Source organism: Gracilinanus agilis, chromosome 3, assembly GCF_016433145.1.
Source record: "Gracilinanus agilis isolate LMUSP501 chromosome 3, AgileGrace, whole genome shotgun sequence".
NCBI lineage: Eukaryota > Metazoa > Chordata > Mammalia > Didelphimorphia > Didelphidae > Gracilinanus > Gracilinanus agilis.
The window spans coordinates 215939702-215954838 of NC_058132.1; the positions used below are offsets into that span (position 1 = coordinate 215939702).

General features: G+C 33.8%; 1 protein-coding gene across 1 annotated transcript in view; it reads left to right on the forward strand.

Moving 5' to 3' along the window:
* BOLL (boule homolog, RNA binding protein) overlaps window positions 1–15137 on the forward strand; it is a 66594-nt gene that overhangs the window by 50929 nt on the left and 528 nt on the right. The gene's annotated exons all lie outside the window — the stretch shown is intronic.

The window sequence follows — 15137 nt, forward strand, 5'->3', positions numbered from 1 at the left end:
TTTTAATCCCACATCTACCAATCTTCTCTGTCTCAATGCCCCCCATAGATGTCTCATATTCAGCATGTGTAAAAAGAACTTGTTTATCCCAAAACCCATCTCTAAATTGCCTATGTGAGATCATGCTCATCCTTCTAGTTACCCAGTGTCACAACTATGGAGTGATGCTTGACTTTTATCCCCTCCCTTCCATTTCTCCATCTAATCAATTACAAAATATTATTCATTCTACCTCTACAACATCTCTCACATCCATCCCTTTCCAGGCACACAGGCTGTAAGACTTAGTTTAGATCTTCATTATCCCTCATCTATATAATTGCAATAGCTGCCTATTTGGTCTCTATGTTTTGGGTTTCTTCACTTAGCAGTATGTTTTCCACATAGTTGCCAAAGGATATTTCTAAGTCATAGAAGTGATGATATCCCTTTCCTATTCAGAAATCTTCAGTGGCTCTCGACTGCCAAAAGAATAAAATACAAAATCCTTAGCCTGTCACTTAAAGCCCTCCAAAATATAGTTCCCACTTGCCTTTCCAGTTATTTTATATTACTCCTTCCTATACTTTGTTTTTTTAAAGCCATACCAGGCTTTTAGCACTTCCCCATACATGATGTTCCATCTCTTGCCTTTGAACAGGTGGAGCCCCATATCTAGAATGTTTTTTACCTTTGTGGATTACCTACCTTCCTTGAAAGCAGTTAGTTGCCATTTCCTATATAAGGCCCTTTCTAATCTATCACATCCCCCTAGTTGTTAGTTCTCTCTGCCTCTTGAAATTACCTTGTTTTACTTAGTATAGATTTTGCATTTATTCATCTATGTATATGTTATATAACTCCAACAGAATGTAAACTCCTTGAGGAACAAGAATTGCTTCGTTTTTCTTTGTATTCTAGTGCCTAAAGCAGTGCCTTGCACATAGTAGGTGCTTAACAAATGTTTGTTGAATGAATACAGTGCCACACACATGTTCAATAATATTAATTGATGTTCTTGACTCTTCTCTCCTAACTTATTCTTGTTCTTTCATTTTCCGTTCAGTTTCTCTGATCTATATTTTCTTTCTCTTTACTTAACAGACAGTGTGGAGCATTCATTATTAAGACAATTGGGCAGCTCTAGTCCAGCTCAACTGATTTCTTGTCCAATGATCCTTGTGTGGCCGAGATCCAGCTTCAACGAACCGGCTAGAAGCTGCCCGTTGTGAAACTTAGGGTTAGTTGATACCTCGCCATACTTGTTTTTCCAACTATAAGCTATTAGATATTATGAAGTTCTCCTTTTCACCTGTTCCACAAAATTAAGTAGTTGGCTGCGGCATATTGGCTTTTGGTTTGTATTAATCCAACTACAGTGATATTTTCTGTAATAGACGTTTTTTTCATTCCATAATAGCCATGCTGGGAACAGTGAATCATCTTTCAATTTCACTACTTTGTGATATTTCTTTTCATCATGGATTTTTAGATTTTTGAGTGTTGTTATTCATCCTCTTATTTTTGCTTTAAAACTTTGGATGGATTGTAATTACCTCTAGATTAGATTGCATTTTCAAATATATTTTTATGCCTTTTAGAATTGAGGATATTATTTTAACCTTGGGCTGTTTTGAGGCAATAGTCCAGCCACTCTACTTTGAAAATTTTTATTATGCTTTTCTGAATTAATTTTTGCTTCTTTATTAGCTATACTGCTTTTTCTTTAACTTTCTTCATTTAAATTTTTCTGCTTCTCTCATGATTGTCAGCAAAATTCTTATTTTTATACTGCCTTTTGTGGTATTTTCCAAGCATTTGAAAAATGAGTGTGTCTTTTTATTATGAGTAATGTTACTCATTTTTAATATTTGTAATAAGCACTGGAACCTTGCTATACTATGACTCTGTCATTCTGGCCTCCTCCAAAAGGAATTTAGTTAACAGAATTACTGAAAGTGTTTTGTAAGAGAATGGTCTTACCTGTAACTTTAAATATTCATCTAGCAGAACTATATTATCATTACCTACTCTATTAAGAACATCCAATTGGGCACTGGATAAAGCAAAAATTTTAAATAAGATAAGCCCTTGTGCAAGTTTTAGTCAAATAAAGGAAAACAGTGACTCACAGGCTATTGATGGAGTCCTTGAAGGTTAGAAAAGCTTTCTTTCTTTGAGGTAGATGGTAAAAGTATTTATGCCCCTTGGTAAATGAGAAAACTGAACTTAGAATGTAAGTGGTTTCACAGCACAGACCTAAAGGGTTTAATGAAGTTCTAGGGAAATTGTGTTACCATTCTGTTTAAAGAGTGAGATATCTTTGTGGATAAAAAAAAATTATAGATGTAGAGCTAGACAGGCCCTCATTTTACAGATGAAGAAACTAAAGTCCAGGGAGGTGGCGCAGTTTGCCCAAGGTTATATAGGTAGCTAATTAGCAGAGATAAGATTTTAACTTAGGCCCTGTACCTCCACGTTTAGCATTTTTTTCCCACTGCACTAATTGTTTTATAAAAAGAGAAACACTTTGTAAATCCTAGGAAAACTTTATATTTTTATTCTGGAGGCAACTTGTATGTTAATATGATGAAATAAACTTGTGCTTTAAGAAAACATTAATTTTCTATAAGTTGCAGAATAAATCAGAAGTCAACAAACTCAAACATCTAGTCCTTGACGTTGTGATTTATATAGTCTCATAAATTCCCCTTTTCCCTCTTCATCTCAGGTAATTAATGAGGGAGGAAGAAAAATAAAAAAGGTTGGTACTAACTCCCTAAAATTTTTCCTCCTCATATTCCACCCCCAAATATATTTTTTCTCAGGAGAAATAATAGCAGTCATAGAGGTATAGATGTAACATGTCTTAAGGTTTGCACAGTTCTATATATATATATATATATATATATATTATAATTTTGTCTTCACAGCCATTCTGCGAGCTCTAGTATTAACATTTTAAAGATGAATAAATTTTAGCAAGGTTGATTTGCTCGAAGTCACAAATTTAATAAATGCCTAAGGCAGGATTTGAACCCATGGCTCTCCAAGTCCAACTCTTTTTCCACTATACCGTGCTTGCCTCTAATGAATGTTTGCCAGCTAAAATTTTTTCATGAGGGACAGTAGGATCTATGGATGTTTATCCTCACCCCCCCAAAAAAAAAAGAAAAGTGAAATCATGTTATTTCACTTTACCTATTATTCTGAAATTTTAGAAGTCATGTTCTTTTTGCTTTGTTTCATAATATATATCAGGTAAGAAGGTGTATTTTTTCATTTTAAATATGTGGTTGCAAANGTTCTATATATATATATATGTATATATATATTATAATTTTGTCTTCACAGCCATTCTGCGAGCTCTAGTATTAACATTTTAAAGATGAATAAATTTTAGCAAGGTTGATTTGCTCGAAGTCACAAATTTAATAAATGCCTAAGGCAGGATTTGAACCCATGGCTCTCCAAGTCCAACTCTTTTTCCACTATACCGTGCTTGCCTCTAATGAATGTTTGCCAGCTAAAATTTTTTCATGAGGGACAGTAGGATCTATGGATGTTTATCCTCACCCCCCCAAAAAAAAAAGAAAAGTGAAATCATGTTATTTCACTTTACCTATTATTCTGAAATTTTAGAAGTCATGTTCTTTTTGCTTTGTTTCATAATATATATCAGGTAAGAAGGTGTATTTTTTCATTTTAAATATGTGGTTGCAAAACACTAAAGGGTTTTTTTAGTCTTTGTTTTTATTGCCATTTTTATATGGTTATTTCTCTAGTACCTCTTTTCTTGAGAACAAAAGAGAGCTTTAATATGGAAAACATTAAGTAGGCATGATGCCATATATTACTTGGACACAAATATTTATTGATGATGTGCATCAGAGATAGTGATAATAGTTATTAATATCTATATGAGTGTCCTACATGGATACATTCATAGAATTTAGAAGCTATCTTTAATTTGAGAAGCCGACCAAGACTTCAACATTTGTGTACAGCACCTGCAAATATTGGAGCATGTCAGCCTACCTTCTCCATTCCTTAGCTTGCCAGTCCAGAACCATATTACCTCAGAAGACAGATGGATTGGAGGGAGGGTGAGTGTGAATCTGTGGAGGAGACAAATTTGGAGAATTCCTCATTACAGATACTGTAAGAAACTTGTTTTATTTTTCATTTATTTAGTATATTTTCTGTAGAAATTTTTCAAAAGTAGAAAAAAGTACTCATTCTGAAAAACAATGAACAAATGTATTAAGATATCTGCTAATTTCTGAATTTACATTGTTTTTTTATTCAGATGATCATAACTTAATCAGTCAATAAGTAAATATTTAATGAATGCCTATAGGCAAATTTCCCAAATCACTTCATGAATGTTTTCTAAAAATAATTTTATATGCATTATAATGGTAATAATTTTACTACATCAACTAAAATCACAAGTTTATGAAGAGAATATTCCCTTTTCTTTGGCAGAACCTTCTGATAGAACCTGACTTAATTATAAAGGTTTTCAAGAATATTATTGATAATTCATAATAGCTATTGTTGCTGTAATGTTTAGTTTGTTTGATAGACTTATTTTATGTTTTAGAATACCCTCAAGACCTTGCCCTTTTTAATGGTCCTGATAAACTAATAATGGGGTAAACTGAAATGAGAAGTATAATTTAGTACATAGCATATTTAAATCATGAGTTATCAGTGGACTATATTCAGACTGTAAGTGAAGATATTGATCAAAATAAAATTATTCTTCCACAATAGGACTGTGCATTCTATGCTTTTAAGTTGTCTTAACTTTGGAGTAATGAAACTAATTTCAGTATACCACACAAGAAATCTTTATATTCACATACTTCCTTATGAATATATGTTTATACGCTTAAGGATTATATCTATGAAGTGCTCTCCCTAACTAGAGAAAAAAAAAAACCTTTATTGAGACGTCAGTGTTTGTACATTTGCTTCCCTCATATATGGACTTAGTTCTTTCCTCATAAATCCCTAGAATTTTATCCATCCACAAAATTGAAAGGAATAGTGCTTGGGTAATGGGAAGATAAACTGGAACTGCTTGACCTTATCGCTTTCAGCCTTTGTTCCTATTTTTAAAAGCATCTCCAGTGTTTGCCAAAGGTGGTAGCTAATGTAATCTTCTTGCAATTGTGATTTCCCATTTTGCCTATATCTGAAAAGAAAAACCCAAATTTAGGGAATCCTTTTAAATACCCCCAGTTCTCTTTGCATTGAATTCTGATATCTTCCTTAAGAAATATTTTTATGATAGTTTTACTTTTGGCCAGTTCTGCCCTTAAAAATATACTCACATACATAGCATTTTTCTATTTGGATATTGCTCATTTAATAGTATTGGTATCCATATGAACAACTGCCTAAAAAGACAGCTTACATCCCTTTCATACTTATCTCTAATTAGAAACTCTGAACCATTCATGTATTGAAACTATCTTATATTAGACACTACATTTTACCTTATTGGCTATATAGCATTTGTTCAAATTGAACTAACCCCATCTCAGATTTTATCATCCCATTATTCTATCTGTTATTTTCTCTACTAACAATAAATAGCAATTCCAGATTGCTTCCAATTATGTTTAGTAGTATTTCTCATTTTTTCTTTTCTTCTCAACATAGTTCTTAGTTTTTCATATATTAGTTACATGAATATTTTTATGCATCTTCCTTAAAAACAAAGCTTAACAGAAGCATTCATAGACTGTGTTCTATTTAACAAACATTCATTAAGCCCCTATTTTGTCCAAAGCACTGTGCTAGGTAAAGATATAAAAATTTAGATTAGATAGAAACTCTGTTCTTGGGATGTTTTCAGGCTACTATTTTTTACCAGTGAAATACTGTATTTTAGGCAATGTTGGGGACATCATTTTGTTTTGTTTTGTTTTTTACTTCAGTGCTTGAAACATTGATAAGTGAAACGAATGCCAAATATGAACTTTCTGAAGTACATTTTACTTGCATAATAAGAGTGAAGGGCCTTTGGATGTTGGGGTTGGATAGATTTTTGTTATACAATATTGACTCTTGACTATTTACCAGTCTTCCAAAAGATACTGACTGATTTTATATTGATCAACTCCTAATTTTATTAGTCTTTTCTTTGATGGATAATGTGCATCTGACATGGCAAAATTCAGTGACCATGAATTATTTTATTATGTACAAATTAAATACATACAGTATAATATTGACCTCAATTTTGCATTTCTTCCCATTTGCCCCTTGGGATGCAACTATTAGAATTTAATAGTTTTCTGAAGGTGATCAAGGTGATCAGTGATCACCAGTCATCACCTTAGCATTTTTCTCTTCATCCTTTGGAGCATGAGAAAAGGTTTGAGGGATCATAGTCAAAGTAGACCAAACCCTAGGATTACTAATGTATTACTTAATGGCTTAAGCCCTAAACTTCCCCCAAACCCCTCACACACATACATAACTTCTGCCATTTATTGTAGATTTTGGAGACCTTGTCACATTATCTTTTATACTTTTTGCCTACTGGATTTCTCTTGCCTTACAAGAAGAAAGAACAAAAGAAAGAAAAATTAGTATTTTAATTCTTCTTTGAATTCCATTTTTACTTCATGCTTTCCCATTTCTTTTTTTTCTAATACCTTCTGTCTTAGAGTCAATACTGTGTATTGTCTTCAAGGCATAAGAGTGGTAAGGGCTAGGCAATGGGGGTTAAGTGACTTCCCCAGGATCACACAGCTAGGAAGTGTCTGAGGCCAGATTTGAACCATCTCTAGGCCTGGCTCTCAATCCACTGAGCCAGCCAACTGCCCCCTTTCCCATTTCTTGCTTCTATTTAGGTACAAACTTCTTGGTGTAGCACTTTAAGGCCCTTCACAACCTGGCAATAGCTTACTTGACAGTCTTATTTCACATTGTTCCTTTTTACACACTATTTTCTAATCAAACTAACCAGCTGTTCTCCAAATTTGACATACTATCTATCCCCTTTGTAATTGCTTAGGCTATCCCTCACATCTAGAATGAACTCTTCCTCTCCTTTCAGAATCCACCTTATCCTTTAAAGTGCTTCCATGAAGATTTATCAAACTCCTCTTTCCCTACAGATGAGTGTTCTCAACTTTTCTGGAGCTCTTTGTCTAGGAGCTCTTTGATCCTCTCTTGATATCTTTAACTATGTGTCATTTATCCACATACACACTCAGTAGAATGTAATTTTTTTTAAAAGGACAGGGACTAATTTTTTTTTTTTTTTAGTTTTAAACCCTTAACTTCTGTGTATTGACTTATAGGTGGAAGAGTGGTAAAGGTAGGCAATAGGGGTCAAGTGACTTGCCCAGGGTCACACAGCTGGGAAGTGTCTGAGGCCGGATTTGAACCTAGGACCTCTGGTCTCTAGGCCTGGCTCTCAATTCACTGAGCTACCCAGCTGCCCCCCCCAGGGACTAATTCTTTTAATCAACTTAGTTCCTAGTTTGCAGCATATACATAGTTAATTTCTTAATAAATTTTTATTTAGTTGATTTGATTTATACTTTCTCTTTTGGACCAATTAGTATGATTATAACTAGATGCTTTTTCCTCTAAAATTTTATCTTTCCTGGATTAAATTTTAAAATACATATTTTTGAGACAAGATTCTAACTTTAGCCCTTAGGACCTTGAGCCAACCTATGTTGAATGCCTTGACAGTCATTTATTTTTATTTGCTTTCCCCTTTTTACCTCCCAATAACACTGTTTGTAAAATTGTTCCTATATTCTTATTTCATATTGATGCAGATTTATGAAATGAAATGGCAAGTAAAAGTCCTTTTCTCTCATTTGAGAATATCCTTTTGGTGGGATTCAAATTTATCTTAAATTGGGGTATTGGTGTCCCTACTGTGCATTTATGGGGGGCGGGGTAACCTAATAACTATTCTGTGTTTTAAAAGTACCAATGGTTCCCTATCCTTTCAAATGCAGGTTTTATATTCTTACTTTGGCCCTCACCTGGTTTTAGGATCCACATCCCAGGAACCAGAATCTCAGAAAAAGTTTATGTATTACCTTCCTCTTCACCTTTCAGAAGCCATTATTTTCATCATGGCTGATATTTTGGATAACTCCTGTAGGTTAATGGAAGGAGTGGCATTTTTTTTTCATGTATTTAGGTGTCATTTTTCCCACATTCCTTTTTATTTAAATGCACCAATCTCAGGAGGACAACCCAATAGTAGTCTTTATGCTTTTATTATTATTCAACTTCATACTGCTCTGATCCACCTCATTCTAAAATGGATGAAAGAGAGGAGAGCAGTAAATACTAATAAACATTAATGTATTCAAGTTGGTATTAGAAAATAAACAAAAAAATAGAATATTAGTTTCTCTTGTTAGACTGAAAGTCACTGGATAAATTGTACCTGTTTTCTAATCGTTTATTCTCCTGCGTGATGATTTAGAAGTGTTTCCTTGCTAGTTGTCTACCCATCATTACTCATTTTGAGCATTATAGGTAGTCACAAGTTTATAGAGGGATTATTTTCTAAAAATTCAAGTCTTGGTTGTTTAAAACTTAAAATGCTGTTTCCCATAGAACTTAATGATTAGAGCCCCATACCAGTCCACAAAAGTCTATTTAATTCATAGTATACATTAATTTATTTGCAAAATATCTTTGGCATTTTCCCACTGTCTTTTTTTTTAACTCTGTCTTAGTAACAACTCTTAAGACAGAAAGATGAGAGCTAGACAAATGGGGTTAAGTGACTTGTCCAGGGTCACACAGTTAAGTATCTGAACCCAGGTCCTCCCAACTCCAGGCCTAGCACTCTATTCACTGTATTACTTAGCTGCCACTCCACAGCCTTTTTTGGTACCCCTTTTATACCAATGTTATACACTCCAGGTGGCTAGTACCTTCCTGTCTTTCAAGATAAAACTCTTTTAACAGTGTTGTTACTGTATAAATTATTCCAGTTCTGCTCACTTCATTCTACATTATTCCACACAAGCTTTCCCAATTGCTTTGAAGCCATTCTTTTCATTAAGAATCCAATTCTTGATACCAATTTTAAACTGCAGTTACATAAGATACTCTTGAATCACATTATTTTTACTCAATTTTTTTATCTAGTATTCTGTGATTATTATTCAGAATTCTGTCCTAGATGCTGACCTCTTCGTGCCCAGACCTTTTCTTCTGGGCCTCTTGACTTGTTCAGGACCTCTACCTAGGTCTTTAGAGATAAGAACTGTAAGTTATGCCATACAACAGTCAGCCAACAAGCATTTATTACATGCCAGGCATCAGACTAAATGCTAGGGCCGAGAGGCAAAAATTAAACAAATCTATATATTTCCAGATAAAAATGGCCCCAAAAGATGCAATTAGATAATACAGCTTTAATGTTTTAGCAGAGAAGCACCCATGAAGAAGTTTTCTGTGATAGGAAATATGAGTCTGGAGGCCTGAAGTTAAACTACAAAAAGACTGCATAAGTCATTCAAATTCCTTTGCAGAATGTATCAGTAGCCAACTAATAAATTCACATGAGTAATCAGTGTATCAGAATCTCGTGGGCTTCCTATGTTTGTGAGGTATGTGAATTTCAAAAATCTTGTTTCACTTCAGTTTCTATTCTGAGCAGTTATGTCAACAAAAGTTTAAGGGATTAGAATAAATTCTTTTCATGTATATCTATATTAGAGATCAGAAATGCACTCACTATGCAGGGTATTTCTCACGGTGTAAAGTATAAAAGTGGTTCCAAATCTTAATAAAATTCTCAATAAGGAATTGGATTAAGCTTTCATAGGACCCATGTGTCATCTAATTAGTGAAAAGAATCTGAAGTCTTACTTGAAAGTAAGACTTCAACAAGGGCCTCTAGAAGTTGTACTAACTTTTATCTGTTCATTCATTCAATAAATGCCTATTGAGTATCTATTAGGTCCAAGGCTTTATACTAGGCACTAATGGGGATTGAAAAAATGTACCTGGGTTGTTTATTAAAACATTTCCATTTAACCAGGCATAAAATCTACCTGTTGGTATTAGGAAAAAGATAAAAATATCCATTCTACAAATGTAATTAATTTCAAGATCTTAGTAAATTTGCCTATGCAGCTCACTCAACCTTCCACTATTTTTCCAGTCAGGCTCAAAAACTTGGAGCCATCTTTATTCTTTCTTTGTCTTCCACCCCAACATATACAGTCAGAGATCTTGTCAGTCCTACCTAACAATTCTTGTCACTTATCTCCCTTCTTTTCCATTCCGACTGCTACCATTCTATTCCAGGTTCTCTCCCTGTTTCTATCAAATCATACAATGTAGAATTAGGCTTATAAAGTCATCTAATTCAACACCCTCATTTTACACATGAGTAAATTGAAGTCCAAAGAAGTAAAGTTATTTGTTACACACATTGTAAGTAGGAGAGCCAAATATCCAAATCTTAAGGTCCTGTGACTCCAAATGTAGGGTTCCTTTTTTAACACTTATATTTAATGTTTGAAAAGCATCTTCACTCATTTGAACCTAGCTGGTAAGATAGGTGCTCATATCATCCTCACTTTACAAATGAGGAAAACTCAGAGAGGAGAAGTTACTCATGTAGGATTACACAGGAAGTAAGTATAGGATTTCACCTCACCTCTTCCTGACTCCAAGCCTAGTACACCACTTTGTTTCCATATTAATCTTCCTAATACACAAAATACATTTGCTTTGGGACACTCTATACTTGATTTGGTTCCCACATATATTATCTTAAAATACCCTGCTCTTCACATACCTTATGCTCTAGTCAAACCACATAATATATTTTTCTTGACTCCAAACTTGCCTTTGTCCATGCCTTTACCTGTATCTGGAATGTTCTTCCTTCTACCCCTCCATCTCTACCTATTAGAATCTTACCTATCCTTTGAAGTCCAATTAAAATACCACCCTGTGAAACTTTACTTGGTTTCTTTGATCTCCAGGCAGAAATAATCATTCTTCATCTTTTCAAAAACTTTGTCTTATATTTCTCTTATGCATTAATCACATCAGTTTTTTGTTCTATTCAAACGTATCAGAAGTTGGACTGGAATACATCCTCCATAGAGTACTGAGCTCTATCTCTGAAAGTGGCCAAAGTTTAGGCTCAACATTCTCTAATGTACTACAACCCTCACTACACATGTATGTATTTCTCTCTCGTAAAATAAACTAGACTTCTTGTGGATAGAAATTTTGCATATTAAAGCCTTGATTTTTTCTTTAGCATAGTCAAGCACATAAGATGTATTTTATAAATGTTTGTTCAATGAATGTGATTAAATTTGGTGTATAAGTTTCCAAAATCAGTTTTCCTGCTCATGATAAAAGAATTAAGTACTTAAAGGCTATAATAGTATTAGTGTTATTTATTTTTCTTTAATTTTATGCTTCAAAAACTGACTAAACTGGGACAGCTGGATAGCTCAGTGGATTGAGAGTCAGGCCTAAAGAAGGGAGGTCCTACGTTCAAATCCGGCCTCGGACATTAAGGGTTTAAAAAAAACTGACTAAACTATTATAGTGTGACCTACTATATTATTACAGGACAGTTAAACAGTCGTGTTTCCTGCATTCCATTTTAGTTTGGAATACCTTCATAGACATTAGTTATTTTGATTTTTTACAATAGTTTTTGAGATAGGCAGGTAGAGTAGATATCCCCATTTAATACAGGCTACATGATTTATTTAAAGTTAGATATCTGTTATGTATTAAACTCAAAACCAATACCCTGATCTAAGAAAGGAAGGGTACAAGCATTTATTAAGCTCTTATTATGTAATGGGTACTATACTAAGCACTTTCAAATTATCTTATTTGATTCTCCAAACAATAGGTAGCTGTTGTCATCCTCATTTTACAGTTGGAACAGGTAGGCAGAGGTTAAGAGACTTGTTCAGGATCACACAACTAAATAACTGTCTGAGGCCACATCTAAACTTGGGACTTCCTAACTCCTGGCCCAGCACTCCATCCATTGGACCACCATCTTGCCTGGTAATCTGGGTTTTCATGTCCCCATAATCCAACATTCTTTGTACTATTCTATATGGTTTTTTTAAAAAATTAGAACAATGTTTTGATAGGTATAAGGAACTCCTGATGAGGAAACTCCTTCTACCAATGCAGATCCAAACCTGCTTTTCAACTTAAAAGAGTCTGAAAGAGTTGCCCGAGGTCCCTGAATGGGTGAGAGATTTGGCCAAGATCACCTACCTCATATTTATCATAGACAGTACTTGAACCTAGGTCTTCTGCTTGTATTGTAATGTATATAATCATAAATGCTTAGAACTGGAGGAAGACTTCAACAGCCACGTGATCCACTTCATTCCCAAAAAAAGAATCCTCATGGGGCCACACCCAACAAGTAATTGTCCACTCTGCACAAGAAACCTCTCATAAGTGAGAACTTGAGGCAGCCCAATCTACTTTGGAGACACTCACTGTTAGGAAGGTTTTTCTGTCATCAGGCCTAAATTTGCCTTTTTTTAGCTTCTACCTATTGTTCCTTGTTCTTACCTTGGCCAGATAGTCTTATTCCTAATCGTACATGCCAATCTTTCTTTTTTTTTTTTGTTATTTAACATGTACCACCTGAAACCTGTCTTCTTCAGGTTAAACATCCCAAATTCTTATCCCTATATGACATGGATTCAAGACCCTTCATCATCCTTCTTGCCCCACTATAGAAACTTTCCAGTTTATCTATGTCTATCCTAAATTAAACACAATACTTAACATTTGGCTTAACAAGGGAAAAGAATACAAAAGACTATCAACTTATTTTGGAAGATAAGCTTTTCCTAATGAAGACCACAGTCATTCTGCTGACTTAAATTGACTTAGATATAGTGAGGCCCTATCAAGGTGGTTAAAATGCCTAAGAAAGGGGCAGCTGGGTTGCTCAGTGGATTGAGAGCCAGGCCTAGAGACAGGAAGTCCTAGGTTCAAATCTGGCCTCAGACACTTCCCAGCTGTGTGATCCTGGGCAAGTCACTTGACCCCTATTGCCCACCCTTACCACTCTTCTACCTAGGAGCCAATACACAGAAGTTAAGGGTTTAAAAAAAAAAGCCTAAGAAAGATAGTATCTTGGGATTTCATTTTTTATGTCACCAAGGACTAATTCACCAAGTCATGAGAATATTCTCATCTCTTAAATATTAGAAAGTGGTTACAAGCATAAGAACATTTGAAAATTTCATAGCTAGAGATATTATTGAAATAATAATTGAAAGATTCAAAAATATGTAAAAATGGAGGAAGTTGAATTAATGTAATTATCAAGTAATTGTTGCCTTTGGTAATGGATACCAGTATCCACAGTTAGAGTAAAGGGGAGAAAATTGTTTCTAGGGTTGGCCATTAAGTTGTTCACTTTGTATTTGTAGTATATGTACTTGGCTACATGCAGGATTTCCCTTCCTCAGAAAATGTAAGCTTGCACCCAGTGCACAGAAGATGGTTGGTAATGTTGAATTAAAATTAATTTACTACAAAATTCTGCCAAAATCTTACTAATATCAGTCTTCTAATGCAAAACAACGTATAAGGACAACTGGCTATGAAAAAGGACTTCTAATATCTCTTTATTCCTCTAGAAATACTCAGATTTTTCCCTCTCCTAGAAATGAAAAGGCTTTTTTAGACTGTTTCCCTATGTCTACCCTTTAATTCTTTTTGGAGATGTGCCACAGTTACATATCCCTTCAATTTCTGAAGGCATATACATATATACATATGTATACATGCATACATATAAACACCTCTTTAAGTCAGTTTTTTCATCTCCTTTTCTAGTCTCCTTATTGAGAAGCTAGCAGCATTGTTATTTATCTGACTTTTGAGATCCATAAAATTTGAAATTGCGAGAGATTATTTTCTTTTAAGTTATAATAATTGCTTATAATAATTATTATTAATATTAATGGTATTATTAATATTAATAATTATTATTATAGTTCCTCATCACCACATTGGTAGATTATCCTTTTTGACATTATTAAATCCAACCACATGAAAATTTTGTTTTAGAAGACATGGCATTGAGAAAAAATAGCACCAAAATAATTTTTATTATAAACATCAAATCATAATACATTCCTCACAATTCTGAAGTGTGTGGTTGAACATAACTGTGTTGTGTTCATTTTAATGGAACTGTGGCAATTTTTCATAGAAAATTTTTAAATTTTATGAAACATTAATTTAATATGCAAAACTTATTTTGGTTAGATAACCAGTATAAACAGAGACTTCTTTAAATGTGTATCTTTTCTGGTTAAAAACTGCTATGTAGTCCTGATACATGAATGGGTTTTCCAGAAAACTACACAATTTGCAAACCTTTTTGGGCAGAAAGTTATTTGCCTCTAATAGATACTCCAGAATAAAGCAATCATTATTTTTTGGTCTTTTGCTTAAAACTTAACCTTTTAAATTTATTGAACATCTTTAACATATGACAGACAATTTCAGCAATGTCCATACGATGGTTTCTTTGCAAAAATGCTAGAAATTACATCAGTTTTTGCAATTAACCAATGTCTTTTTCGACAGATAAATTACTTTGCTTTACTAATTTAAATAATAGATTCCACATCCTCTACTATATCAATTTTCATTAAACATAAATGAATTACTTTTAGAATTATTTTCACTTCTAAAATACTTCAGAAATATCATTTTGTAAATTATTGTTGTTTATTCACTAGGGTTTTGGAAGTTGCTTTTATTGGGGTACCACTTAAATAGTGTTCCTGACCTTTCAGAAATATAGAAGATATTGGGCCCTACTACTACCAATATGCCTTTTGAGGTCCACAAATACCTGATCTCAGAAAAATGGTAATAGCCTGGGCAAATTATTGGATTTCAGAATGTCTTATTTTTATTTCTAGACATGTAGGTCCCTTTCTCTTCTATTTATCATCTATTTAGTATATAGTCACGATCCAAAGCTTTTCCCAAGCAAAGAATTCTCTGTGCCAGCCCTCAGTGGAGGCAAATAAATTTAAGAACCTATCATTTAGATTACATATCGTACACCACTCTGCTAACTCATTACTCAGATGGTCTGAAATATTTGA